The sequence below is a fragment of the Gossypium hirsutum genome, chromosome D01 (genome assembly GCF_007990345.1).
Source record: "Gossypium hirsutum isolate 1008001.06 chromosome D01, Gossypium_hirsutum_v2.1, whole genome shotgun sequence".
NCBI lineage: Eukaryota > Viridiplantae > Streptophyta > Magnoliopsida > Malvales > Malvaceae > Gossypium > Gossypium hirsutum.
The window spans coordinates 11,594,740-11,620,593 of NC_053437.1; the positions used below are offsets into that span (position 1 = coordinate 11,594,740).

Here is a 25,854-nt window from a genome sequence, read left to right on the forward strand (position 1 = left end):
AAACCCTTACCCAACCCTTGAAACCCTAAACTCTAAATCCCTAACTCTTAACCACTAACGTCTAACCCCAAACCCTAACCCCTAAACCTTAAATCCCAACCAACCCTTAATTAAACCATAATCCCTAATCCATAATCCCTAAATCCATATATATATATAGCACTCCTTAAACATTTAAATATGAACTCCTAAACAGGCTTTAAATCTTAAATTTATCATATACCTTAAATTAATTAAAAACCCTAAACAATTTTATTATTATCTTTTACAACTACATAATAACATATTTAAAATATAAATAAATAATAATCTAAACCCAAAACCCTAACTCGACCCCTGAAACCTTAAACCCTAAATCCTTAACTCTTAACCCCTAATGTATAACCCTTAAACCCCTAACCCCTAAACCTTAAATCCCAACCCTTAATTAAATCATAATCCTTAATCCATAATCCCTAAATCCATATATACTCCCTAGCTAAAACCTTAAAATATGAACTCTTAAACCGACCTTAAATCTTAAATAAAATCATATACCCTAAACTGAAAACCTTAAACTATAGTGATAATTAATTCAATATTTTAAAATTAATAATATCTCTTTCACGATTATATAAGAAAATTTTTATTATATAAATTAAAAAATAATCAGTAATAATGTACCCAAAAAAATTTAAAATTATTTTAAATAATAGTCTTTTAATTTTTCTATGTGTTTTATTTCAAATTATTTCTACGTTTTATTTTTTTTTCTGAAGATTTTAAATATTCAATTAGAAATAAGTTCAATTTTAAATAATTAATATAAATAATAAACCAATTAAGGTAAAATATTTTTTGCGGCGCTTTAAAAAGAACGACTCTAAAAACCCGAGCATAGTGGCGCTTTCTCAAAAATGCTATTAAAACCCCGACCATTAGCGGCGCTTTTTAGAAAACGCCGCTAAAACCTCGAGCATTAGTGGCGCTTCTTAAAAAATGCTGCTAAAACCTAGAGCATTAGCAGCGCTTTAACAAAAACGCCGCTAAAACCCAGAGCATTAGCGATGCTTCCACAAAAACGCCGCTTAAACCTTGAGCATTAGCGGCGCTTTCACAAAAACGCCGCTAAAACCCAGAGCATTAGCTGTGCTTCCACAAAAACGCCGTTAAAACCCAGAGCATTAGCGGCGCTTTATCAAAAACACCGCTAAAACTCTGATCATTAGCGACACTAATCCAAAAACGCCACTAAAGCCACCAAAGGGTCACCAAACGACGCTGTTGGGTTTTGTTTTTTGCGGTGTTTTCCGGGAAAATGCTGCTAATACTTTTTTTGCGGCATTTTTAGGAAAACGCCGCTAATGCTTGATTTTTACTGGCGTTTTTTGTCCAAACGCTGCTAAGTGCCACTAAAAGCCTGTTTTGGTGTAGTGATTCCATCGAATTTTATTTGTTCAAACGAGACTTAATACTTGCCAGACATTGGCAGATATGTGATTGATTTTCATACATAACAATTACACAATTCACATACACAACATTCAATTCAAACATATAAATATACAATTTAGTTATGCGAACTTACTTCGACAATGTTCATGTACACAAAAACTACTAATCTATTACTTTCTCTTTTCCACAATCTAACTCCGTATTTGGTCTATCCGGATCCAATTAAGCCAAATAAGCTTGCTTAAAACTCCATAACCATGGCTAGGGTTTTCATGTCTTATTTTTAGGAAAGATGATATAAAATGATAATATTTTCTTATTTAATTAATTTATCATCTTTTATTTATTTACTTTCTAATTGAGTCCTTTTCTTTAATGAATTTTCCAATGATGACTAATCATACTTATCTACTAACTCCACTAATTGGTCTAGTTACCATATAAGAACCTCCAATGTTGAATTCCATAGCTATTTGATCCCTTTAGCTACTAGAATTCAACTTTTGCACTTTATGCAATTTGGTCTTTTTTATCAGATTAAACATGAAATCAGTAAAATTTCTTAACAAAATTTTCTTATGAAATTCCTATCATTATACAGACCATAAAATAATAATAAAATAATTTTTCTTTCGGACTTGGATTTTTGGTGCTGAAATTGCTGTTCCGATTTCACTAAAAATGGGCTGTTACATGAGTTCTTTAGGGTGCAAGTTAGTGAGTTACATGGCCTAACACACGGCCTGACACACGGACATGTGACATGATCGTGTGACCTTACTTAATGAGTTACACGGGTGAGGACATGGGTTGGGACGCGACTGTATGTCCCTAGTTTGATTGTTACACAGCCTGAGACACGGGCATGTGTCTCAGCTATGTAAGGCATACGACCGTGTGACCCCATGTTTTGCAAACTTTGCATCTTTTTCCTAAACTTTCTAAGCTATTTAAAATTGGTCCCAAATTGTTTCTAGGTTATTTTTAGAGTCTCGAGGGCTTGACTTAGGGACGTTTTGCATGAGTATGAAAGGTTTATGATATGATTACTATACTAATTGATAAAATGTTCATATGTTTTTTATTGTTCTGTAATACTCTGTAACCATAATTCGGTGACAGAGACGGGTTACGAGTGTTATAACAAAAGTTCATTTGATTCCAAAAATTTGAGAGTATATGCTTTGAAGGATGATGATAAAAGAAGGATGGGGCCTTGATTATGACCTTTGTTGGCATTTGCCTTTTCTTTTGGGGATGACAACCATAAATCTACCATAGAGGACATTGTGTTGTTATCTAATTGAACCACATTCCCAATTGAATCATTCTTATATGCCCTCATGATATTTTCTTTAATGAGATATTCTTTCTGCATCTTATAATCATATTGAGTTTTGATTCAAATCAAGTTAATCTCTTAAACAAAAGATAAGTTGGTAAAAGTATCATGAATGCTTTTTTATTAAGACTTAGATTGCGATTTTCCCCTTTATTAAAAAGATAGGTAAATTAATTCGTAGATATTAGATCAAAGATTAATCTGGCAATTCTATTAAAAATTTCATCTAATTCTATTGTTAAAATTTGGTTCATGTACATTAGTATGAGGTACAAGTAGCATGCCACATGCCACTTTCTGATTATTTCATTAACCACGCCAGTTTTTAACAATAAATATAAATGGAATTTTTAGCAAAAATGATCAATTTACACTTTGATCTAATATATTAAAACTAATTTATCCATTTTTAAGTTAAGAAAACAAAATCGCCCTCCAAATAAGTTCTATCATAAACATTTTTCATCCACAAGATCCAAATTTAAGACTTAAAAATATTTAACTTTTTAACCCTTAACCTAGAAGTAGAAGTATTCTTGGGTTAGATCGGATCAGATTTAAGATGGACCTAAACTTGATATTAATATATTTTATGTTTGTCTAAGCCTAATTCAACTCGAAATATGAGTTGGACGAATAACCCAACCCATAACCAGAACTACCTAAAAGTATTGCACATGTGCTACTATTTGGTATCTATATGGTTTTATCAAATGAAAAATATCTTCCACAGTTGTTGAGCAACGGTTGCACTTATGCTATATGCCAAGCATTGTGGAAGCCACTGGGATACATAAAAATCAAATATCATTCATCATAGAAAATCACCCAAAATTTTTATGTAAAATTCTAACAACGCATACAAAATTTTATAATACTAATAAAACACTACTAAGTTAACAATTTATTTAACATAAAAATAATATATTTCAACCCTATATTGATAGATGCAAACAACTTAATTCTTTAAAATGATGTTACTTGAAATATTTGAGATGATGAAAATCCAATGAAGACACGAAATGAATTTAGAGATAGAAAAATATTTTGTAATCAATTTAGGATTTGAGAGGAAATTAATTTTGAGAATGAAAATTAAATTTAGTATTGATGGAATAGAATGAGAAAACATTGAATTTGGTTTGGACATACATAGGGGATTTTAGGGACTTTGGGAAAATTTTTCTTTCACTGTTGAAATTCATTAGGCCAACCGTTAAAAGTATTCAAAGAGCCCTGATGTAGATCTTTTATATTTTCTTTTTGCATTTTCGGCTATAAAGGCCAATTTAGGAAATTGTAAACCGGATACGGTATCATACATACGGAGATTGAATAAAAAAGAAAAAAATATTCAGAGAAAAAAAACAGATTTGAGTAGGTAGTTGGCCATTTTTTCATTTTTTTCTGCATTTCTCACTGTTTCCTTTTGTTCTTTTCATACAAAAAAGAGAAAAAAATAAAAAGGGAGAAGAGCGAGATACCTGGTAGCACGATCTTAGCCCTCTTCCCCGTCATCGGAGAATGGGCTAGGTTCGAAAGCCGTCCGAACGCCCTCAATGCGCAAAGCGGCGCAGGGCTTTGCTTTAGTTTAGGTTTTGTTTTAGTATAGGTAATAGTTTTTTAGGGTTTTTTTAGTTTTTAATGTAGGATTTAAAACATCGCTGTTCAGAGCCCATACAATGGCACAATGGCACTGAAAAGGCGTCGTTTGATGGCTCGATCCGTGCGGTGACCCGACCCGGGGAAGGATCCGCGCGTTTTTACTTCAGTGGGATATTTTCGCAAAAGGTCCTCCTGCTTCTATAACGTATTCAGATCAATCCTTTTTATTTCTTTTAAATTTGACCAGTCATTTTATTTTTGCTGCATTTTGGTCCATGTCGCTACGCTGCATTTTGGGTACGGGAAATATTTCCCATTTGGTCCCCATGTTATCCTCACGTCACGTTTTGACCCGCTATTTTATTCTATTTTCGATATTTTCTCTTTAATTCTGTTTAAAATCTAATTTAATCCTTATTAATTCTGTTTAATGCTTTTTATTTTTATTTTTTTAAAATGTATATTATTTTATTTTTATACATTTTACCTTAAATTTAATTTAATGATTGAGTTTCTTTTATTATTATTTTAAGTTTTATATGTATTATTATTTGAAATTTACTATGTATTATTATTTAAATTTGACATAGTTTTATATATTTTTATGTAAATCGGAAATGTTTATATATATATTTATCTTTTTATCTTTTCTCTTTAATTCTTTTTTTTATATAACATTAGTGTCATTAAATTATATTTAATCTATATATATATTATGGATTTATTAATTATTAATGTTAAGTTTTCTTTTAAAAGTGTTCATATATTATTTATATTAACCACTCCATATCTATTACTCTTTTAAAATAATATGTATATTACGTTATAAATTTTGATTTTCTTCTTATAATATTTACTTAAAAATGCATCTAAGTACTATTATTTTATGTAGTGTTTGTTCTTTTTCTCCATTTTGAATAATATTTCATACTTATATACCTATATTGTTCATTCTTACAAATTTTTGTGCATATGATTTATTTGTTATAATTTTCTTTTTTAGTGTATCTTAAGAAAAATTTGATTAGTAATTCATTTATTTTTTGAATGTTGTATGATCGAGATTATGGTTGCTATTCTTGTTTGAATTTATCCATTTCTTGTTTATATTATTTGATGATCTATCGTCTACTAGTGTATCGTAATTTACAAATTATTATTTTGAATTATGTACTACCATTCAATCGGATTACATTTTATTTAAATATCAAAAACACTTTTATTCAAAAAGGTTTCAAAATAAAGCGACACTCGATATTTGTGATCCTCGAAAAGATTGTGTCCTAACTCACTGGATTCCAATCTTCCTCGGGATCTAAGAGACCGAATATTCCTTTTAATTAACATACAAATAAAAAGCCTATTCTCGGGAATTCGACACGTTGTGTCCTAACGCATTGGATGTGGCTTGTCGTTTTCTCAAGATGACAATTTTTCTAACAAATAAGAATAAAGGCAATATTCTATATTTAGGAATTTTATGAAATTGAACCCTAACTTACTGGGTTTTGATTTTCTCATTTGACCCGAATAATCAAATATCCTTCTCAAATGCATGGGTTTTTAAACTTAAAAGATAAACTTAATTTTGAAGATTAAAAATGTTGCGCCCTAACTCACTGGGTGTGACATTTTATTTCTTTGAAATAAGAGTGTTTTATTATTCAATTTATTCAAGTTAAAAGGGTCGTATTTTAAAATATTTTCAAATTTTTGACATTAAGACATTAAACAATCAATTCGGTACCAATTTTAGGCGTCACGAGGGTGCTAACCCTTCCTCGTGCGTAACCGACTCCCGAACCTATTTTCTCAAAATTCGCAGACCTAAAATTATTTTCAAGGTGATCCAATCACACCTCAATAAAAGATTGGTGGCGACCTCCCCATTTTATTTTCAAAAGTCGATCTCCATTTTTCAAAATTTCAAAAAAAGTGGTTTCGACAGCTTGGTGACTCCACTGCGGACACTCAAGAGAGTCAAACCGTAAAATTGATTGTTTTCTATCTTAATGTTGAAAACAAAAAATTTGATTTGAAAAATTACGATCTTTTCTTTGCGCTTGTTTGCATGATTATTGTAAATTGAGTTGTATATTTTGGCATCATATTGCATAAGACTGTTTAGTCTTGTCCTTTTAAGTGAGAGTGAGAAACTACTCCTTCGTGAGGTTTTCATCTCCGTGCAGGATAGTGAATCACTTTCGGGATACATCCGTACCTATGTCTTTGTGATATTTTCATCTCCGTGCAGCCATAGGAAAATGTATTCCCCTAAACCGAACTTGGTCTATATGAGCCTATAATGGGTGAAGATCGAGGAATCTGCTGGTTCGGGTACCTAAAAGTAGAGCCGAATCGTATATAGAAGACCTTAGGAACCCATCCTAGGTAGAGCCCCTCCAAATCCCTAGTGGTCACCTGATTAGGTACTTTTGTTTGCCTTGTTTACTTCTATTTTGTACTAACCCCTCTTGTTGTGTTTTGATTGTGATTGCATTGCAGTTGCATCTTAGGAAAGAGATATTGATTCAAATCCAATTACTAAATTAGAAAGCTTGTCATGGAATACGAATTCCTTGATAAAGTGGAAAATAATACGGTTGTCTGAATAAATTTTGAGAAACACAAGAAGATCGATGGAAGAGTTCGTGACCTTGCTTCGTGGCCTGAGGATTTAAGATGATTGTCTAAAAGCCTTCAAAGTTTCAAAGAAGCTGGCGAGCCTTATGAAGATGGGCAGATGATGGATCGCGACCATGATCAAGAAAAGAAGCTAGCAGTGGCATCTATTGGAAATTGGCGAGATTGTCTCAAACATGCAGATGAAGAAAAAGATCGATGTTGTCTCTTGGAATATAAGGGCGAGGCCGTACATACATCTGCTTTATGTAAAAAAAATTTCTTTCTAGTAAAATTTCCTAAATGTAATTGAATCTGAATCAACCTCTCTTTAGACATTCATTTCATGCATTTACATTATATGCATTAAAGTACATTGAAAGAGTCTGATTGAGTGAATTTATTTAAGCTAATTTGGAAAACCAATCAACCAAACATCCTTACGGTACACGTTGGAAAACTAAGGAAATGGATCAAAGATTAGAGAAATTGGAGCAAATGCAAAAGGATATGCAAGATCAGTTACAGATGCAAATGAAGAAGCAATTGGAAAAAATTCAACAGGACATGACAAAAAGAATGCTGAAGTCTTAAAAGGGCATGATGACTGAGTTGATGCAATTACTAAAAGGAATAAATAAGGGGAAAGGCCCTATGATAAATTATGATGATGAAGACAAGGATAGACCTTCCTATCCTCCAGGATTTACGCCTCTGTATGCGCAAGTTCAGACTGAGGTACCTCTGCACAGATCCTCTATTTCAATTGGGCCTCAGAGGTTTCAAACCGATGTTTCATTACCGATGAACTTTCTAACCGGATTAGGTCCTAACCCTGGTGATAATCTGGTTAATCTTGTCGTCTCGGATTTTGACGAAGCAGCTGCGGAAGGAAAGGCAAACGCGGAATTGCCAAAACAGTGGAAAGATAGATATAAACGGTTGGAGGAAAAATTTAAAGCCTTGGAAAGTGCTGATAGTAATAAGGGAATTGACGCTAAAGATCTAAGTTTAGTCCTAGACTTAGTACTTCCTCCCAAATTCAAAATGCCTGAATTTGAAAAATACAACGGAACTAGCTGTCCTGAAGCCCATATCACTATATTTTGTAGAAGGATGACTAGCTACATTACAATGATCAGCTGCTAATACACTGTTTCCAAGACAGTTTGGTAGGGGCAGCGTCCAAATGGTACAATCAATTGAGCCGCACCAAGATTGGTTTATGGAGGGACCTAGCTCAAACATTCATGAGGCAATATAGTCATGTGACAGATATGGTGCCTGATAGAATCACTTTGCAAAACATAGAAAAGAAGCCAAGCGAAAGTTTCAGGCAGTACCCACAAAGATGGAGAGAAGTCGCTATCCAAGTCCAGTCGCTGCTCCTAGAGAGAAACTACGATGCTCTTTATCAATACATTGAAGACCCCGTTCATCACTCACATGTTGGGAAGCGGTTCAAAGAGCTTTTCAGATATAATCATGAATGGTGAAATGATTGAAAATGCCATAAGAAATGGGAAAATAAAAGCAGGAGAGAGTAACAAAAGGTCAGCCTCGAGAAGAAAGGAAAATGAGGTAAACAACGCGAGCATCTACAACAAATCGATTACGGTGAACCAGCCAAGAAAAGTGGTTGCTAGTCAACAAGATTCATCAAGACAAGAATCTTATGTGAAACAAGGCACTGAAAACCTCCAGTTCACGCCAATTCCCATGTTGTATAAAGAGTTGTATCAAAGCTTATTCGATACGCATATTGTTGCCCCTCTCTACTCAAAACCTCCATAGCCTCCATACCCCAGATGGCATGACGCAAATGCACAATGCGATTATCATGCGGGAATGACGGGGCATTCCATAGAAAATCGCATTGCCTTTAAAAAGGTGATTGAAAGGCTTATCAGTATGGGCGTCGTTAAATTTGATGATTTCTCTAGTGCGAAAAATCCATTACCCAATCATAATTGATAAATGGAGTGAATGCAATACATGAAGTAGAGTGGGAAATGTTCATATCGACGAAAAAGCAAATGGAAAGGGACCTGGCTAGATGTCCGCCCTTATAAATTTGGGAGCGTTCTAAGCAATTGGACTGCAGAAGAAATCTTTATAGTTTTGTTGCTTATTTAGAGTAATGTTCAGAACATTTTTGTTGTTTTTAGCCTAAAAGTGATAGAAATTCCTTTGTAAAATAGGTTAATTTCTGAATGTCATTATTTTAATAAAATACATCTTTGCATTCATTTTTGAGCCAATATTCTTTCATTCTTTTTGAATAATTACTCATTTATTCTTTTAAATTATCTTCCACATCATTCTTTCATTCATAATTATATGGTACAAATAATTATTCATGAATTTATACATTCTTTTGTACATTCTTCGGTACTTATTATGGGTCCCCAGATATCAATTACGTGAATGACTATGCTACAGACCCAGATTTCCCTTTTAAGTGAGGCATGTGTTTAGAGGGATTTCATGACTTTGAAAATGACATGGATTGTAACCTATATTCTGACTTGTTGAGGATGGTAAAGAGAAAATTTTACCCTACAAGGAGATAATAGAGATTGTGACCTCAAAGAAACGTGCATAGCCTGAGAAACAAAGTAAGGCCCCGTCGAGTCACCTCTAGAGTTCAAAGATGTCTTTGTATGATCATACCAGGATATGCCCGGGTTAACCACTGAAAATGAAACCTGCATAACAGTGCGATGTCAGAAATTTATAGTGTGAACGAAGCAATTCTTTGTCGGGGCAGTACCTCTCTCGTTGACTCAACATAGCTTTGCCCATTTGAAGTTGAGTTTCCATCCCTTCAAGATGTTGTTGGAGTTTGCTTTGATTAAAGAGGAAGATCCAAAGCTTTCTGTCGTAGTTGGGCCCCAAAAGGTTCTATGAAAGAAATCTGATACCGAAGAAGGTTTTTTGCATACAAGATGAAAGTGGAAGACTTTATCAAGAAAAATATTGGTTCTGGTCAAAAGGGATAACAATGACTTGCTTAATCCTATGGGTTCAGATCCAACTTCAAAAAAAAATCAAAAACAAAAAAGAGAAGAAAAAGAAAAATCAAAATCAAAGTCAAAATGGAAATGAAAAAGAGAGAAGAAAAAAGGAAAAAGAAAAGGAGAGGCCAAGATGAAAACTCGCATAGGGCGCTTTGACCAAAGGTGGATTTGAGTTGAAAACCCGAAAAGGGTGACTCAAATTTTAAGCAAGATGGGGCATAGGCATCACTATTATCGAAGACTTCTAATGGGCATTGCTTCATTTTTGAGATCATTAGAGGCTGCTTCATACACCAATGCCATTATATGCCAATCCCAGAGAGGATGTATTGGGAAAATGCAAGGACAGCACGATAGCTGATGGCTGTAATCAATTCAAAATCAGACACCACGGTTTGTCACTGTATTGCAAGACAATGAATTACAAAAATGACTGAGACTTACAAGGATTGGCATGAGAAATCACTATTTACCCTCATTGCTTGCCGAACATCTATCAAGATTTCTACCAGAGCAATTTTGTTCTCTTTGGTTTACGGGATTGAGGTAGTTTTACCTATTGAAAACCCCTTTCTCTGGGTATTAGTTGAGCTAGAGTTAGAGGGATCCAATCGTGACGTGACCAGTTGGACCTACGAAAAAGGTTAAAAGCTATTCATTAGGATCGGATGTACTAGAATCAAATGATACGAGCCCATAATAAACAGGGTCGTTTCAGAGAATTCCATGAGAAGGCTGGATATTGGAAAAGATCCTTCCTCAACGCAAGGATTCTAGAGGGAAATGAATGCCAAACTGGGAATGTCCCTATGTTGTAAAGAACACCTTTTTAGACCGAATTTGCACTGCTATCTCTATGTTCTTGAATGATGCTTTCAAGCATTGTGTTTATATCATGGTGAAACCTCTCAAGTTTGGATCTCATTCCACTGAGATCCGGAAGAAATTTGATGGATGGAAACTTATCAGCAATATTAAAACCTGCTAAGTTTGACTCCTATTTTCAGTCAAAATTGAGAAATAATCTTTTAGTTAAACTCTGTTTATTTGTTTCAGTCAAACACTGATTAGTTTAGATTATTTTATTATTATTTGACATATGAATTTAGCCTATAAATAGGCTCTTTCACAACCTTAGTAAAAACGCCCATTAGAGATTAGAACTCATAACACATTTAGAAAATTTTGTGTTTACGTTTTGAGGGTTTTGTTTTTGGGTTTTTGAGGTTTAGTTTTATCTCCATCTTTTGTACTCTTCGTTCTTTTGCTATTATAGTAAAATTATCTTTGCCCGTGGTTTTTTATCCTCTTTGGAGGAGTTTTTCCACGTTAAATTTGTGTGTTCATCTTCTCAATTTCTTCTGCTATTTTTAATTGTTTGTTGCTTAATTGGGACGATCTGAACAAGTGGTATCAGAGCTAGTTCAAAGATCAGCCCATTCAGATATGGCAACAACAAGGTTTGAAATTGAGAAGTTTGATAGTGAGACAAATTTCAATCTGTGGCAAGTTCGGATGATGGCAATTCTAGTTTAATCCGGTTTGAAAAAGGTTGTTACCGGGAAAAAGCCTGAAAATCTAAATAAAATAGGATGGGAAAAGCTTGATGAAAAGGCCTTGTCTACAATCTAGTTGTGCCTCTCGAATACGGTATTAAAGGAAGTATTGATGGAGAAGAACTCATTCGCCTTGTGGAAAAGGTTAGAAACTCTTTATGCGACTAAGTCTCTGACTAATCGTTTAGTGTTGAAACAACGTCTATTTACGTTTCGCATGAACGAATGTGAGCTTCTTAGAGATCACATTAGTCAATTCATTACTCTTTTAAATGATTTAAAGAATGTTGAGGTTCATATTGATGATGAAGATTAAGCTATGCTATTATTGTGCTCTTTACCCCCTTCATACAAGTATTTCAAGGAGACATTGATTTATGGAAAAGATAAACTCTCGTTCGAAGATGTGAAGGGTCATTTGTTGAGTAGAGATAAACTCGACAATGAGCTTCATTTGGATAGCAAAGCAGATAGGCAAGCTTCTGTTTTAATGGCATCAAAGAAACGAGACAAAATGTGTCGCTATTGTAAAAAGTTAGGCCACGTCAAAGCAAATTGTTATAAACTGCGAAATAAAAGAGCTGCTGAGAGTAACGAGGAAGATGTAGCTGGTGCTAATTTGATCGATGAAAGTAGTGATGATTTCTTATTAGTGTCAACGAGCGATAAATCCAAGCTTACGTCCGAGTGGATCCTAGATTTGGGATGTTCTTTCCACATGTGTCCCAATAGAGAATGGTTCTCTACATACAGTTCGGTTGAAGGTGGAGTTGTGCGCATGGGAAACGATTCATCTAGTAAGGTAATTGGTATTGGTACTGTTAAAATTAGGATACACGATGGGACGATTAGGACACTCTCAGATGTCAGGTATGTACCTGATTTACGAAAGAATCTCATCTCCTTGAGTATTTTAGACTTGAAAGGATGTAGAATCAACATCGATTCAAGCGGCATTAAAGTATCTCATGGAGCTCTCGTTTTGTTAAAAGGTAAAAGAATTGGCAGTCTTTATATTCTGGAAGGTTCTATAGTGACCGGTGAAATCGGACGTCCCTCGTCCGTTACAGAGTCGAAGTCAACTCGTTTGGAGCGGAGGCAACTTGGTCATAGGAGGGAAAAATGTATGACCATTTCGTTGAAGAGAGGTTCTCTTTTGGATGCAGGTTTTAAAAAGTTAGGGCATTGTGTTCGTAAAAATCAGACCTGGGTTAGTTTTGATTTGGCAGTGTACAAGTCGAAGGCTAGAAGTCTTCCAGTTTCTAAGCATAGATTCGACTCAGTTAATTCCCTGCATAGTTCAAGATAGGCTCGTGGCGGGCTTTGGCAAAAATTGCGTTGTGGAAATATGAGTCAAGGTGGAGATTTGTTAAGTATGACTCCTATTTTCAGTCAAAATTGAGAAATAATCTTTTAGTTAAACTCTGTTTATTTGTTTTAGTCAAACACTGATTAGTTTAGATTATTTTATTATTATTTGACATATGAATTTAGCCTATAAATAGGCTCTTTCACAACCTTAGTAAAAACACCCATTAGAGATTAGAACTCATAACACATTTAAAAAATTTTGTGTTTACATTTTGAAGGTTCTTTGTTTTTGGGTTTTTGGGGTTTAGTTTTATCTCCATCTTTTGTACTGTTCGTTCTTTTTCCATTATAGTAAAATTATCTTTGCCCGTGGTTTTTTATCCTCTTTGGAGGGGTTTTTCCACGTTAAATTTGTGTGTTCAATTTCTCAATTTATTCCGCTATTTTTTGTTACTTGTTGCTTAATCGGGTCGATCCCTAACAAAACCAGCCATAGCTTCCATGAATTTCTTCAGAAATGAAATGAATGCTTCGTGTTTCTTGCACCTTCCTGCGAAAGAAGTCCTTAAAGTGATGTTATATGATAAATTGCATAACATTTCTCCAAGGTTGATTTCCTTTCCTGTCTTAGAAAAGATGGATCTAATTAAACTTGACACCTACTCTTCTCTGACTGAACGGAATGATTGTACACGTTTCACACTGAGCAGCTCCAATGTGCAAACTTTTCGAAGTTGCCTCCAACAACTTCCATATGGTGCAAAAGCAATATCTGAAAGATTGTATAATACGATTTCTGCACCAATGAGAAAGGGCCTGTTAGCAAAATTGATATTATGTGTTTTCATCACTTCTTGAGCAGCCTCTGAAGAAAAAACAACAACGCGTGATAATTCACCAAGTTGTAAGTGCATCACGGAACCATGTCTTTTGGCTAATTCAACCAAGCGCTGATGGGGAAGAACAAATATTAAAAGATGCAAGTGCCCTATAATAGGTAGTTTCCATGGTGCAGGAGGTAGAGTTTTGGGTGCTTCCTTTATTTTGGATCTCATCCATAGCTTAAACACCATGAAAATGAACACAAGGAAGGTGAAGGACAAGGGGAGCAACTTATCCATGGTAAACTTATGCAAAACTTAACTGTTCATGTGTTGTTGAGAAAATTGTAATAGCCCAAATTTGCCCAGGCTTACAACCCAAAAATAAATATCTAAAACCCAAGATACGGGCCTAAAGCCTGACGGCCCAAAACCTTAACTGGTTTTAGTAGAAACTGAAACCCTAACCCTAAGGCGCCGTTCCCCCTGCTACCCATGTGCCTCAGCAGCATGTTCGTCGCCCGAGGCCGCCTCCATTTGCACCAAAATAGCAATTCCCCTCCGTTGACCCTTGATACCTACAAAAAGGACCAAAAGAAGTAGCACAGAAACGTCAACGAAAATAAAAGATAGAAACAAAAGCAAAAACACAAGAAGAGAAATAGAAAACAGTAATATAGACCAACAGTGTAATCGTGGCTATAAAAGCCACGAAGTTAACTATGTATTTTTACACACAAAAAACAGAATACAAAGAGGAATTTCAGTCCAAAGGTTGATTTTTTTAATTTCTGCTTCATTTCTAGTCCATTTTTTATTATTATTATTTATTTACGTGTTGTTATGAAAATAAAACAAAAAGAATAAAAGGAAAAAGGTAAGGGACTAACCAATATTCGGGTCTCCGAAACTAGGGACGGTCGAGGAAGTCGCCTTCGAGGATGGGCGGCCAGAAACCGAAAGGTTTCTTGAGATTTTGGGGCCTTTTGGTTAATAGTTTGGGGATTTCAAAAACGGATATGGGTTTAGGGGGGTTTGAAAAGACCAGGTCGGAGGTTTTTTTCTTTTTCGGCCACTGCATACGGCGATGCCGTCGCCGGTGACCGGCGGCCGACTCGGTGGACCCTTTGCCGGACTCTATGACAAAGGGAGAGAGTCTGAGAGAGAATGAAGTTTTTTTCTGAAAAAAGAGAAAGAAATGAGCCTTTTTTGAAAAAAATTCAACTTTTATACTAGTATTGAAACGACGCCGTTTCATGCAAAGTCTTTAGGTGCCAAAACGGCGTCGTTTGACGCGACCCGTGGGTGACCCGACCTGTCCGACTAGGATCCGCGTGTTTTAGCCTTAGCAATCCCTCCGATTTTACAACGCGTTGTAATTTGGCCTTTTTTTTGGTTCTTTCCTTTTATTTTAAATTAGCTGCATAGTTTTATTTTTATTTCATTTTAGTCCATTGTAGCGCTGCGTTTTGGGGACTTGGTTTATTTCCTATTTTGGTACCCCTTCTTTTGCACATGTCACAATTTAATCCTTTACGTTTCTTTATTTCGAATTCGCCCCATATTTTCGTTTTATTTCAGTTTAGTCTTTGTTATTTTAGCAATTTTACTATTCAGTTAATTATCTCAATGTTATTATCATTATCATATTATACCAATATTATTATTATTATTTGTTCATTTATAATTTTTAAATTTTTTATTTTGTTATATATATATACATGTGTTTTTTTATAATATATATGCATATACATATTTTTATACATTGTCTACATATACATATATACCTATACATTCTTTATATATTTTATAACTCATATGCATATCTATATATCTATGTACATATTTTATTTTCATACATATATATATACATACTTTTATATACCTTCTATAATTTTTATAAACATGCATGTACATGTACATATTTTAATGTACATACGTATATATGTATGTATATGCTTACTTATATATTTATATACATATATTTTATATAATAATTTTGAAATATATACATACATATATTTTTCATATTTCCATAATTTTATGTATATACATATATATATCTTTTATATTTTTATAGTTCTATTCATTTTCTTTGTTTATTTTTTTATTTACATTTGCATTATTACTTTGAAAGAATGTTTTGATTTTATTTGCTTATATGTATTGTTATTTTGTATGTCATTGATTCCCCCTTTTTTATCCAATTTATTTTCATTGCTATTACTCGTATGCTACACCATCGTATTCATTAACATTTTGTTACGCGTACTAATATCCTTTAAAAAATTTCAAAATAAGGCAATGTTTTGCTTTTGGAAATTCGAGAAAACGTGCCCAAATGTGCTGGGTTTCTATATTTCTCGTTCGACCAAATAGCCAAATATCCTTTTAAAAATTTCAAAATAAGGCAATGTTTTGCATTTGGAAATTCGAGAAAACGTGCCCTAATGTGCTGGGTTTCGATTTTTCTCGTTCGACCAAATAGCCAAATATCCTTTCAAAAATTCCAAAATAAGGCAATGTTTTGCGTTTGGAAATTCGAGAAAACGTGCCCAAATGTGCTGGGTTTCGATTTTTCTCGTTCGACCAAATAGCCAAATATCCTTTTAAAAATTTCAAAATAAGGCATTGTTTTGCGTTTGGAAATTCGAGAAAATGTGCCCTAATGTGCTGGGTTTCAATTTTTCTCGTTCGACCAAATAGCCAAATATCCTTTCAAAAATTTCAAAATAAGGCAATGTTTTGCGTTTGGAAATTCGAGAAAACGTGCCCTAATGTGATGGGTTTCGAGTTTTCTCGTTCGACAAAATAGCCAAATATCCTTTTAAAATTTTCAAAATAAGGCAATGTTTTGCGTTTGGAAATTCGAGAAAACGTGCCCTAATGTGCTAGGTTTCAATTTTTCTCGTTCGACCAAATAGCCAAATATCCTTTCAAAAATTTCAAAATAAGGCAATGTTTTGCGTTTGGAATTTTGAGAAAACGTGCCCAAATGTGCTGGGTTTCCATTTTTATCGTTCGACCAAATAGCCAAATATCCTTTCAAAAATTTCAAAATAAGGCAATGTTTTGCATTTGGAAATTCAAGAAAATGTGCCCTAATGTGCTGGGTTTCGATTTTTCTCGTTCGACCAAATAGCCAAATATCCTTTCAAAAATTTCAAAATAAGGCAATGTTTTGCGTTTAGAAATTCGAGAAAACGTGCCCTAATGTGCTGGGTTTCGATTTTTCTCATTCAACCAAATAGCCAAATATCCTTTTAAAAATTTCAAAATAAGGCAATGTTTTGCGTTTGGAAATTCAAGAAAACGTGCCCTAATGTGCTGGGTTTTGGTTTCTCGTTCGACCAAATAGCCAAATATCCTCCTAAATTTTAATCCATGTCATTCAAGTTTTTAAGGATCGTACTTTAAATCTCTTTAAATTTTTCAATTTTCGACATTAAGACATTAATTAGTCAACTAGGTAGCAATTTTTGGGGCGTTACGAGAGTGCTAATCCTTCCTCGTATGTAACCGACTCTCGAACCTATTTTTCTGAATTTCGTGGATGAAAATCTTTGTTTTAATAAAACCAAATAATTTGTTAAAAACAACCGTTTTTTGAGGTGACCCGATCACACCTCATTAAAAAAGATTGGTGGCGACTCCCGTATTTATTTTCTTTTTCAAAATCCAAGTCGACTCTGTTTTATCAAAGAAATGGTGTCAACAAAAATTTCATTTCTTCTTAATTTATGCAGGTTTCTGATATTGAAATATGCTTTCCTGACAAAGCTGAGCCCTAAAAATATTATCGTTTGCACCAGAGCATGACAAAATTGAAATATTGCAATTTCATATTGACAAAGAACAATGTCGGGGCTACGCCGGGGCCTAAAATGGGAAATGATCATTTAGTTTTAGAAAACGACCCAAATGAACACTAGAATCTGATCTTGGAGATAATACAATTTACTTTTAATGAGATTGGAAATATATCACGAAGAAACAACCATAGAAGATAATACTCAACAGAATGAAATATATGGTTTTAAATCAATTAATAATACTATATTAAAATAAGAAAAATAGATCATATTATGAGTATGAAATTTGAATACATAAACACATTAGGTAAAAATAATAAATATGCTACAATTATTTATAATTGTGTTATACTATCAATTTTGAATTAGTATTAAATTAACTCGTGACAACAAATAATATCATCAATATTAAATTTTGTTACACCCTTTTTATGAGTGTAAAAAAATAAACTTTAAATTTATTTAATAATAAAAATAGGTGGACTAATGAATTTGTATCTTTAACACTATAGAACACATGTTCGATCCTTGGATTTGTAATAATATAAAAGTATGAAAAATAAAAATTATAATTTAAAAAGTCAGTATTTCTATAATTTTATAATTGTGTTGGTGTCCTATTAAGAGTGATAATGACTTATTAAAATGACCCGATTAAAGATGACACTGATTTAATTAAGTGTTAAAATATAAGTATTTTAGGAAAGAATACATAAAAATTGGAATGCATAAAATATATTATAATAAAGTATAAAGTTTTGGTTGAAAAAAATAAATTTTGTTGAGCGGTAAAATCAAAATTTTATTAATATAAAAGGCATTGATTTAAATCCCCGATATGCAAATTTTTGGGTGTCTCCATTTTGGATCTCAGCTTAAACACCATGAAAATGAAGACGAGGAAGGTGAAGGACAATGGCAGCAACTTATCCATGGTAAAACTATGCAGGGCTAAAGGGAAAACTGTTCAAGTATGGCTGAAAAACTGTCATTTCTTCCTACTTTATACAGGTTATTCAGATATTGATACCAGCTTGCCTGTCAAAAATGTTGACGACAAACCGAACAACTTGGCAAGGCAAGGAAAGGTGGCAAGATTGGTTCTACATGATTCTACAAGCTCTAAGCGAATGGATAAGAATGACGGCTAGTTTGAAGTCCGTTAAGTATGCTATACATGTAAGTAATGTATGTGTGTGCATGTGAAGTATCAGCCAAGTGTGAGAAAGAAAATATTGGTATTATTGTGTAATAATTGTGTTAGTAATAAAGTTATTTGGATTATATGTTTACTAGGCTTCCAAATTACATCTATTAAATTTTTAAACTTACAAATAACATTATGATAATGCATATGTATATAAACCATAGTCATCACTACGCAAATGTACAAAATGTTCTGAACTCATTTAATATTTTAAGTATAAATATAAATCACATTATATCAAATTTGCATTTCTGTACTTATAAATGCTAGATTAATGAACTTATTCAAATTTAAAACAAGGTTAAAACAACCAAAATCGAATGTAAATATTTTTATATGTATAATCGACATATATTAAACCTATATCGTCATACTTGTGAACTCCAAGTATATATGTCTATATCGATTTAGCATATCTTATATACATAAATATATATATAAATACTAAAACTGCATATACTCATAATAAGTAATTAATTATACACATATTATTTATAAAAGTTTTCATTTCATCACCTTATAAAAATGCATTTCATACCTCAATTTAAACGTATATACTTTCATATAGAATTCTAATTCACAAATTTAATTCTTCATTAGCATTCAAAACCAAATTCAACTCAAAAACAATGCACACTTCCACCTATTAACATGATATATAATTATTAAGCTCAAACCTAGTTCGAATAAACCATACACACATTATTTATTTACCTTACATATTTCTTATAATGCCAAACCAAACCAAAAACCGACTATAACAAGCCAATCAAGCCACATACGCATGGCTTTAATACATATTTACTCTCAAAAGAAACAATTTCAAACTAGTCTATACATGCCATAGTCTCAAAGAAAAATTTCAGCTTAAAATACCTTAATTATCCGATAGTGTGATAAACTTTACTGATGATCCTGAGCTCGTAACCACCTCAAAATCTATAAGACAAATTAAACAGACACAAACACATACAGTAAGCATTTAAAAGCTTAGTAAGTCAATAGTATAGATAAAAATTTAACTAATAAAAATAAAAGAGTAATTAACTTATTTTTAAAGATAATATATGTCTCTTGGATACACATAGCCTGCTAGGCTTGAACCCTGATTCAGAACACCGGCATTAAGCCTGCTAGACATATAGTTCGAAATATTTCACCGGCGTTAAGCCTGTTAGGCACAAAGCCTGAGAGTTTTAGAAACAAAGATGATCTTTCTTAAAGATCTTTATAATTACATAAGTCTTACTCAATATCCGTATATTCATAACATTGAATTATATTCGATTTTTCATAGTAAACATACATCCAAACCACTTAAATATAACTCAAAAGCATTTAAGTCAGCTCAAGGGATTTTATAATCTCTATATTCGAACCTCTCTATGAATATAAGAAACATACTTTAATTTCCAACTCAATTACTTGATTAAAGGCATACATTTATGTTCGAATCTCCCTATAATTATAAAATTCATACATTAATTCCCAACTCAATAACTTGATTATATGCATACATATTTATGTTCGAACCTCATACCTTTAAACATATGTAATCCATAAAATAAATTTTAACTCAAGAACTTATATTATAGTTCTGAATTAAACATTTATAACTCATAACCTTAAAATTTAACCTTACATTTGATTTACGTGTCTATGTATATTTATTTCACTATTAATTTCAAATCATTGAAACTTAAAAGCATATTTAGCTTAGATACATATAACTTAAATCATTAATATCAACCCAACTAAATTAAATTCCTATATTCGGCTATTATATAGGAAAATTACAAGGTTTCATTCAATTTACACATTTTAAGTTCTAGCTAATCACATTCATGATAAATAAATGTATATAGATTCGATTTAGAAAACATTTACTTGCTATTGACTTACCTCGGACAATGAAAAATCAAAATCGAACGATTACTCGACGACTTTAACTTTTTCCCGATCTAACTCCGATTTCTTTGATTCTTGATCTAAATATATTCAAAATGAGCTAGTTTAAATATTATCACATTCAATTTAGTCCAAAAACACATAATTGGGCAAATTACCATTTTGCCCCTGACATTTACACTTTTTGCAATTTAGTCCCTATTGCATAAAACACAAAATACGCAAAATTTGCCCACACTATGCTAGGGCCGAATGTTCATAGACTTCATACAAGTCCACACATTTCTTTTATTTCACATTTTAGTCCCTCAAAAATTTATTTTCATAATTTAGCTCTATTTACTCAATTTCACCGAAAAATCAAAGACAAAACATGTTAATCTAACACCTATCTTTCATATTTCATCAACTAATATCACAAATCACAAATTATCATCAATGGCAAAACACAAAATAATCAACAATTACAAAAATTCAAGCATGGGTCTTGTAGTACACAAAACAACGATCTCAAAAACATAAAAATTATCAAAAACCGAAACCAAAACATACCTTAATCTACAATAGAAATGCCGAAACCTAGGAAGCCATAGATGAGTTCTCCAAGCTTAATATTCGGCCAAGATGAAGAATGTTTTCATGTTTTCTTTACTTATTTTAATTATATGATAGAATTTACTAATTTACTAAATTAACCTTATTATAATAAATATATATAACATATATATTAAGGACAATGTTGTCATATGCCACCCACTAACTATTTCTTGGTATAATTGTATCTTTAGACCTCCCACTTAAAAAGACAACAACAAATAGGTGCTTTTAAAATTTAACCTTTAAATTTTTATTTTACGCGATAAATTCCTTTTTATCGAATTGAGCCTTCAAACGATCAAATTTCACACTAATAACTTAACATGCAATAGACACTAAAAATAATATTAAAAAATTTTTCTGACTCGGATTCGTGGTCCCGAAACTACTATGTCCGATTAGGGTTAAAATTGAGCTGTTACAATAGAAGAATTACTTAATATGAAAAATGTTTTTAAGAAATTACTTAAATCAAGGAATAATCACTTAATACATGAAATGTTGGTGAAAACATGAAAAGATTTTAAAAAAAATTAAGTAATTCGTAAATCATAAACGAATCACTTAATACATGAAATGTTACTTAAAATGTGAAAAAAGTTTCTAAGAAATTAAATAATTCTTAAATCATGTAAAATTACTTAAAACATAAACGATTATGTAAAACATGAAGTGGTTTCTAAGAAATTAAGTTATTCCTAAATCATGAAAGAATTACTTAATCCATTAAATGTTACTTAAAACATGAAAAGGCTTCCAAGAAATTAATTAATTCATAAAATTAGAAAATATTACTTAATATATAAAATTTTACTTAAAACATGAAATGATTTTTAAGAAATTAAGTAATTCCGAAATCATGGAAGAATTACTTAATATATGAAACAACTTGCATCATGAAATGGTTTCTAAGAAATTAAATAATTTCTAAATTACAAAAGAAAACCTTAATACACGAAATATTACTGGAAACATGAAAGGATATTCTTTATGCTTGTTACATGGGAAAATTATTTATAATTCATGTATTATGTTCACAAGTCTTAATTCTTTGTAAATTGATAAGACTTGCATACGTGATATGTTGAACTGAGAGCACTTATTCTTGTTTACTGAAGAATGTTTCTTTTAAGTGCATTGAGTGAAAAATCAAGTGTATTATTTTGTTGAAGTCTTAAGTTCTCAGGGAGAAGACTTCGAAGAAGCTTGATAGGCTCAAGGCCTGATATGATACATCGGCACAAAGCCTACTAAGCTCAAGGCCCAAAAATATATACCGGCACGAAGCTTGATAGGCTCAAAGCCTAATACAATACACCGGCACGAAATCTGCTAGGCTCAAGGCCTGATATGATACCACTAGTACATGACTTGACACATTAGCCTTTCCTCGATTTAGATCCGTTTGATTCGTTTCTTGGTCAAAATAATAATTTTCATCCAATTAAATAATTCAAATAACTTAATATAATTAATAAAACTTATAATCCTTATCAACGAGAAATTTATAGAATTATCCCTAATATTTTACCTTTTATACAATTTAGTCCCTAAACCCAAAATACACAAATTTATCATTTTTAGCTAAAATTCATATTAGCCGATTTTTATAGGATTCCTAAACGGCCTACATGCATGAAAATTTCACATGAAATCCAATGAATTTTACACTTTTAACAAATTAATCCTTAAACATCAAAATCATCAAAAACTACTTAACAAAATACTTATATTTAATTACAAACTTTAATAATTTATCAAATAAAATAAAAAAAGCCTCAAAATAATTCATGAAAAATCCCTAAACCTTTAACAATTTTACAAATTGACCTCGGACTAACTAGATTAAGCTAATACGAACTCAAAAATATAAAAATCACTAAAAACGGGGCTCGAAAACATACCATACATAAGATTTTAACTTGGCCGAAAGCTTTGGTTTTTATTTCATGGACGAATCGGCAGCTAATTCCTTTTGGGGAAGATGACATTGTTTTCATCTTTTGTTTAAACTTAATTTATTATTTAATTACCATTTTGTCCTTATGTTATTAACTTATAAAATGACAAAAACATTTCCATAATCGTCTATCAATGTACTTGATATAATTATCTACTAAGCCCTTTAATTTAATATTTCATAGCCATTTGACCCCTTTAACATATAAAAGTAAACTTTTGCATCTTTTACAATTTAGTCTTTTTCATTTAATTAACTATTTAAACATTAAAATTTCTTAACCAAATTTTAATATAACCTTAATAACATTCTGTAAATATTAAAATATTTATGGGCTCAGTTTATAGAACAAAACCTTATTTCCCAAAACCACTTAACTTTAAGGATTTATCGCTTGAACCTAATTATTCATTCAAATAACATAAATTATTAAATAAAAATTTATTGTATTATATTTGGCTCGTAAATATTAAAAATAATATTTATGGACCCACTCGTCGAATTTGTGATCCCAAAACCGCTATTTTCAACACCAATGAAAAACGGTCTATTACAAATATTAAACATATTTTCTCAAGATTTTACTAGGGGTAAAATTGTCATGATTTTACCAGGGTAAAATTGGGATGAGAAATTTATTTAATATAAATATATTGAAGTTTATTTTACGAAATATAAAAACAGAATCAGGTTTGATCAAATTTTGGGAAAAGTTCAGGAAGTATTTGTAATTGTACTCATTGTGAGAGAGGCCCAAAATCCCTTCATGGAATATGAATGGGCAACAACCTTAGTAGGAATATTAGAGAGGTCCATAATTGTCTATCAATGTACTTGATATAATTATCCACGAAGCCCTTTAATTTAATATTTCATAGCCATTTGACCCCTTTAACATATAAAAGTAAACTTTTGCATCTAAGGGAACAACCCTAGTACGAATACTAGGGGATGTCGTCCACCCTACTCGTACTCTAATTAGGAAGCTTTTCTAGTTGAAATGAACTTCTACAACTCAACAAAGGTCCGACTTTCTCTTCCTATAAATAGATGACACCGGTAGAGTTATTTACACAACTTTGAGAGATTGTTACTCTACTGAAAAATAGAGAGAATTTATTCTCAATTATTAAATATATTTTCTAGAATAGCAATTCTACCGGTTTCTATTGAAGAAGAGAGAATTTTCGTTTTCACCCCAAAAAATAAAAGAAAACTTTTTCTAGTTCTATGTTTTGATTCAATTGGTTCCATCTCACACTTAGAGCAGTTTGTGGTACGAGAATAGCAAAAAAGATCGTTTGGTTGAAAGTTAAAAAAAATCAAGAATCCATTTATCCGGAAACACATGTATGATTTCATTCTAAGGTTTATTGTTATAAATATCATAAACTTGGTCGATTTTCAAAATTTTAATTTTTTGCTATGTAAGAAAACTGTTTTCAAACTGGATTTTTTTCCAACAACTACATCAACTCTTCCTTAAAGACTTTAATCTATTCTTTTACAAAAATGTTGTTGTTGCGTTGGGAATGCTAAGATACTGCCAGAAGGTTAGTATTATTCCTATGAAGGCCATTCAAATTATTATGTCCGCATTCTCCACAAAATGTAGACTAAGCTTCATCTTCCGAATGACCCAGGTTTTCTCGCCTAAGACCTCCCAAAAAACTCTTAGCTTAGCAATATGTTGCTTATTCTAGGTGTTCCTTTGATCAATGATGTGTTGCTGCTCTTCCTATTCTTTAAAACAATGCTTCTACTAGGAGAACTATTCTTCCAAACGTCGCAGCTTCGCTTGGGTTTCAAAGTCATGGGTGTACAAACCACTTTTTTTGAAACAAAAATTTAGTTTTGACTTAAAAATGAAAATTGGAGTTGCCACCGATTTTCTATTGAGGTGTGATCAGATCACCTTGAAGATGATTTTGGTCTATGAGTTTCAGAAAAAATGAGTTCGGGAGTTAGTTACGTACGATGAAGGGTTAGCACCCTCGTAACGCCCAAAATTGGTACCTAGTTGATCATTTAATGTCTTAAGGTTGAATGTCGATAAAAAGATTAGAAAGCAATTCCCCTTTTCAAAATTTTTATTGAAATTTATTATTTTGAAAACTATAAAGTTTGGTCATCTTGCTTCAATGAAGAAATCGAAACCCAGTAAGTTAGGGTACAATTCCTTGAAGTTTCGATGACAACACACAAATTTGTTTTTAATAAAAACCTCGTCTCAAGATAACAAAATGTCATATCCAGTGAGTTAGGACATAACATTTCGAATTCCTAAGATATGCTTTGGTTTGAAATTTTTATGCTTTAATTGAAGAAGAAATACTCGATTACTTAAATTCAACAAGGAAAACTGAAGCCCAGTAAGTTAGGGCACAATCTTCTCGAGAATCTTGGATACCGAATATATTGAAAAACTTATGGATAAAAACGATTTCAATATTTTAATAAAACATAACCTTTTAAACGAACGTATTGCAATTGAGTGATAACATACAACGCAAAAGGATAATTCTAAAATAAAATATACATTAATGAGCAATGAATAATCAATAAATAAATACAAACAAACATAGCAAAATTAATCTCAATTGGACATTATGCTAATATCAATATCAACATTCAAAAGCTAATAAAAAACGAGTCAATT

The 25,854-nt window shown here is 32.2% G+C and overlaps 1 long non-coding RNA gene across 1 annotated transcript; it reads right to left on the minus strand.

Annotated features, from left to right (window-relative positions):
* Positions 1 to 19,306: 19,306 nt before the first annotated feature.
* On the minus strand, positions 19,307 to 21,277 carry LOC107921807 (uncharacterized). Its single transcript, XR_001691101.2, has 3 exons — positions 21,191 to 21,277; positions 20,633 to 20,718; positions 19,307 to 19,669 (listed from the first exon to the last, which is right to left on the minus strand). It is a non-coding gene; the product is annotated as an uncharacterized lncRNA (long non-coding RNA).
* Between the last annotated feature and the right edge of the window lie 4,577 nt (positions 21,278 to 25,854).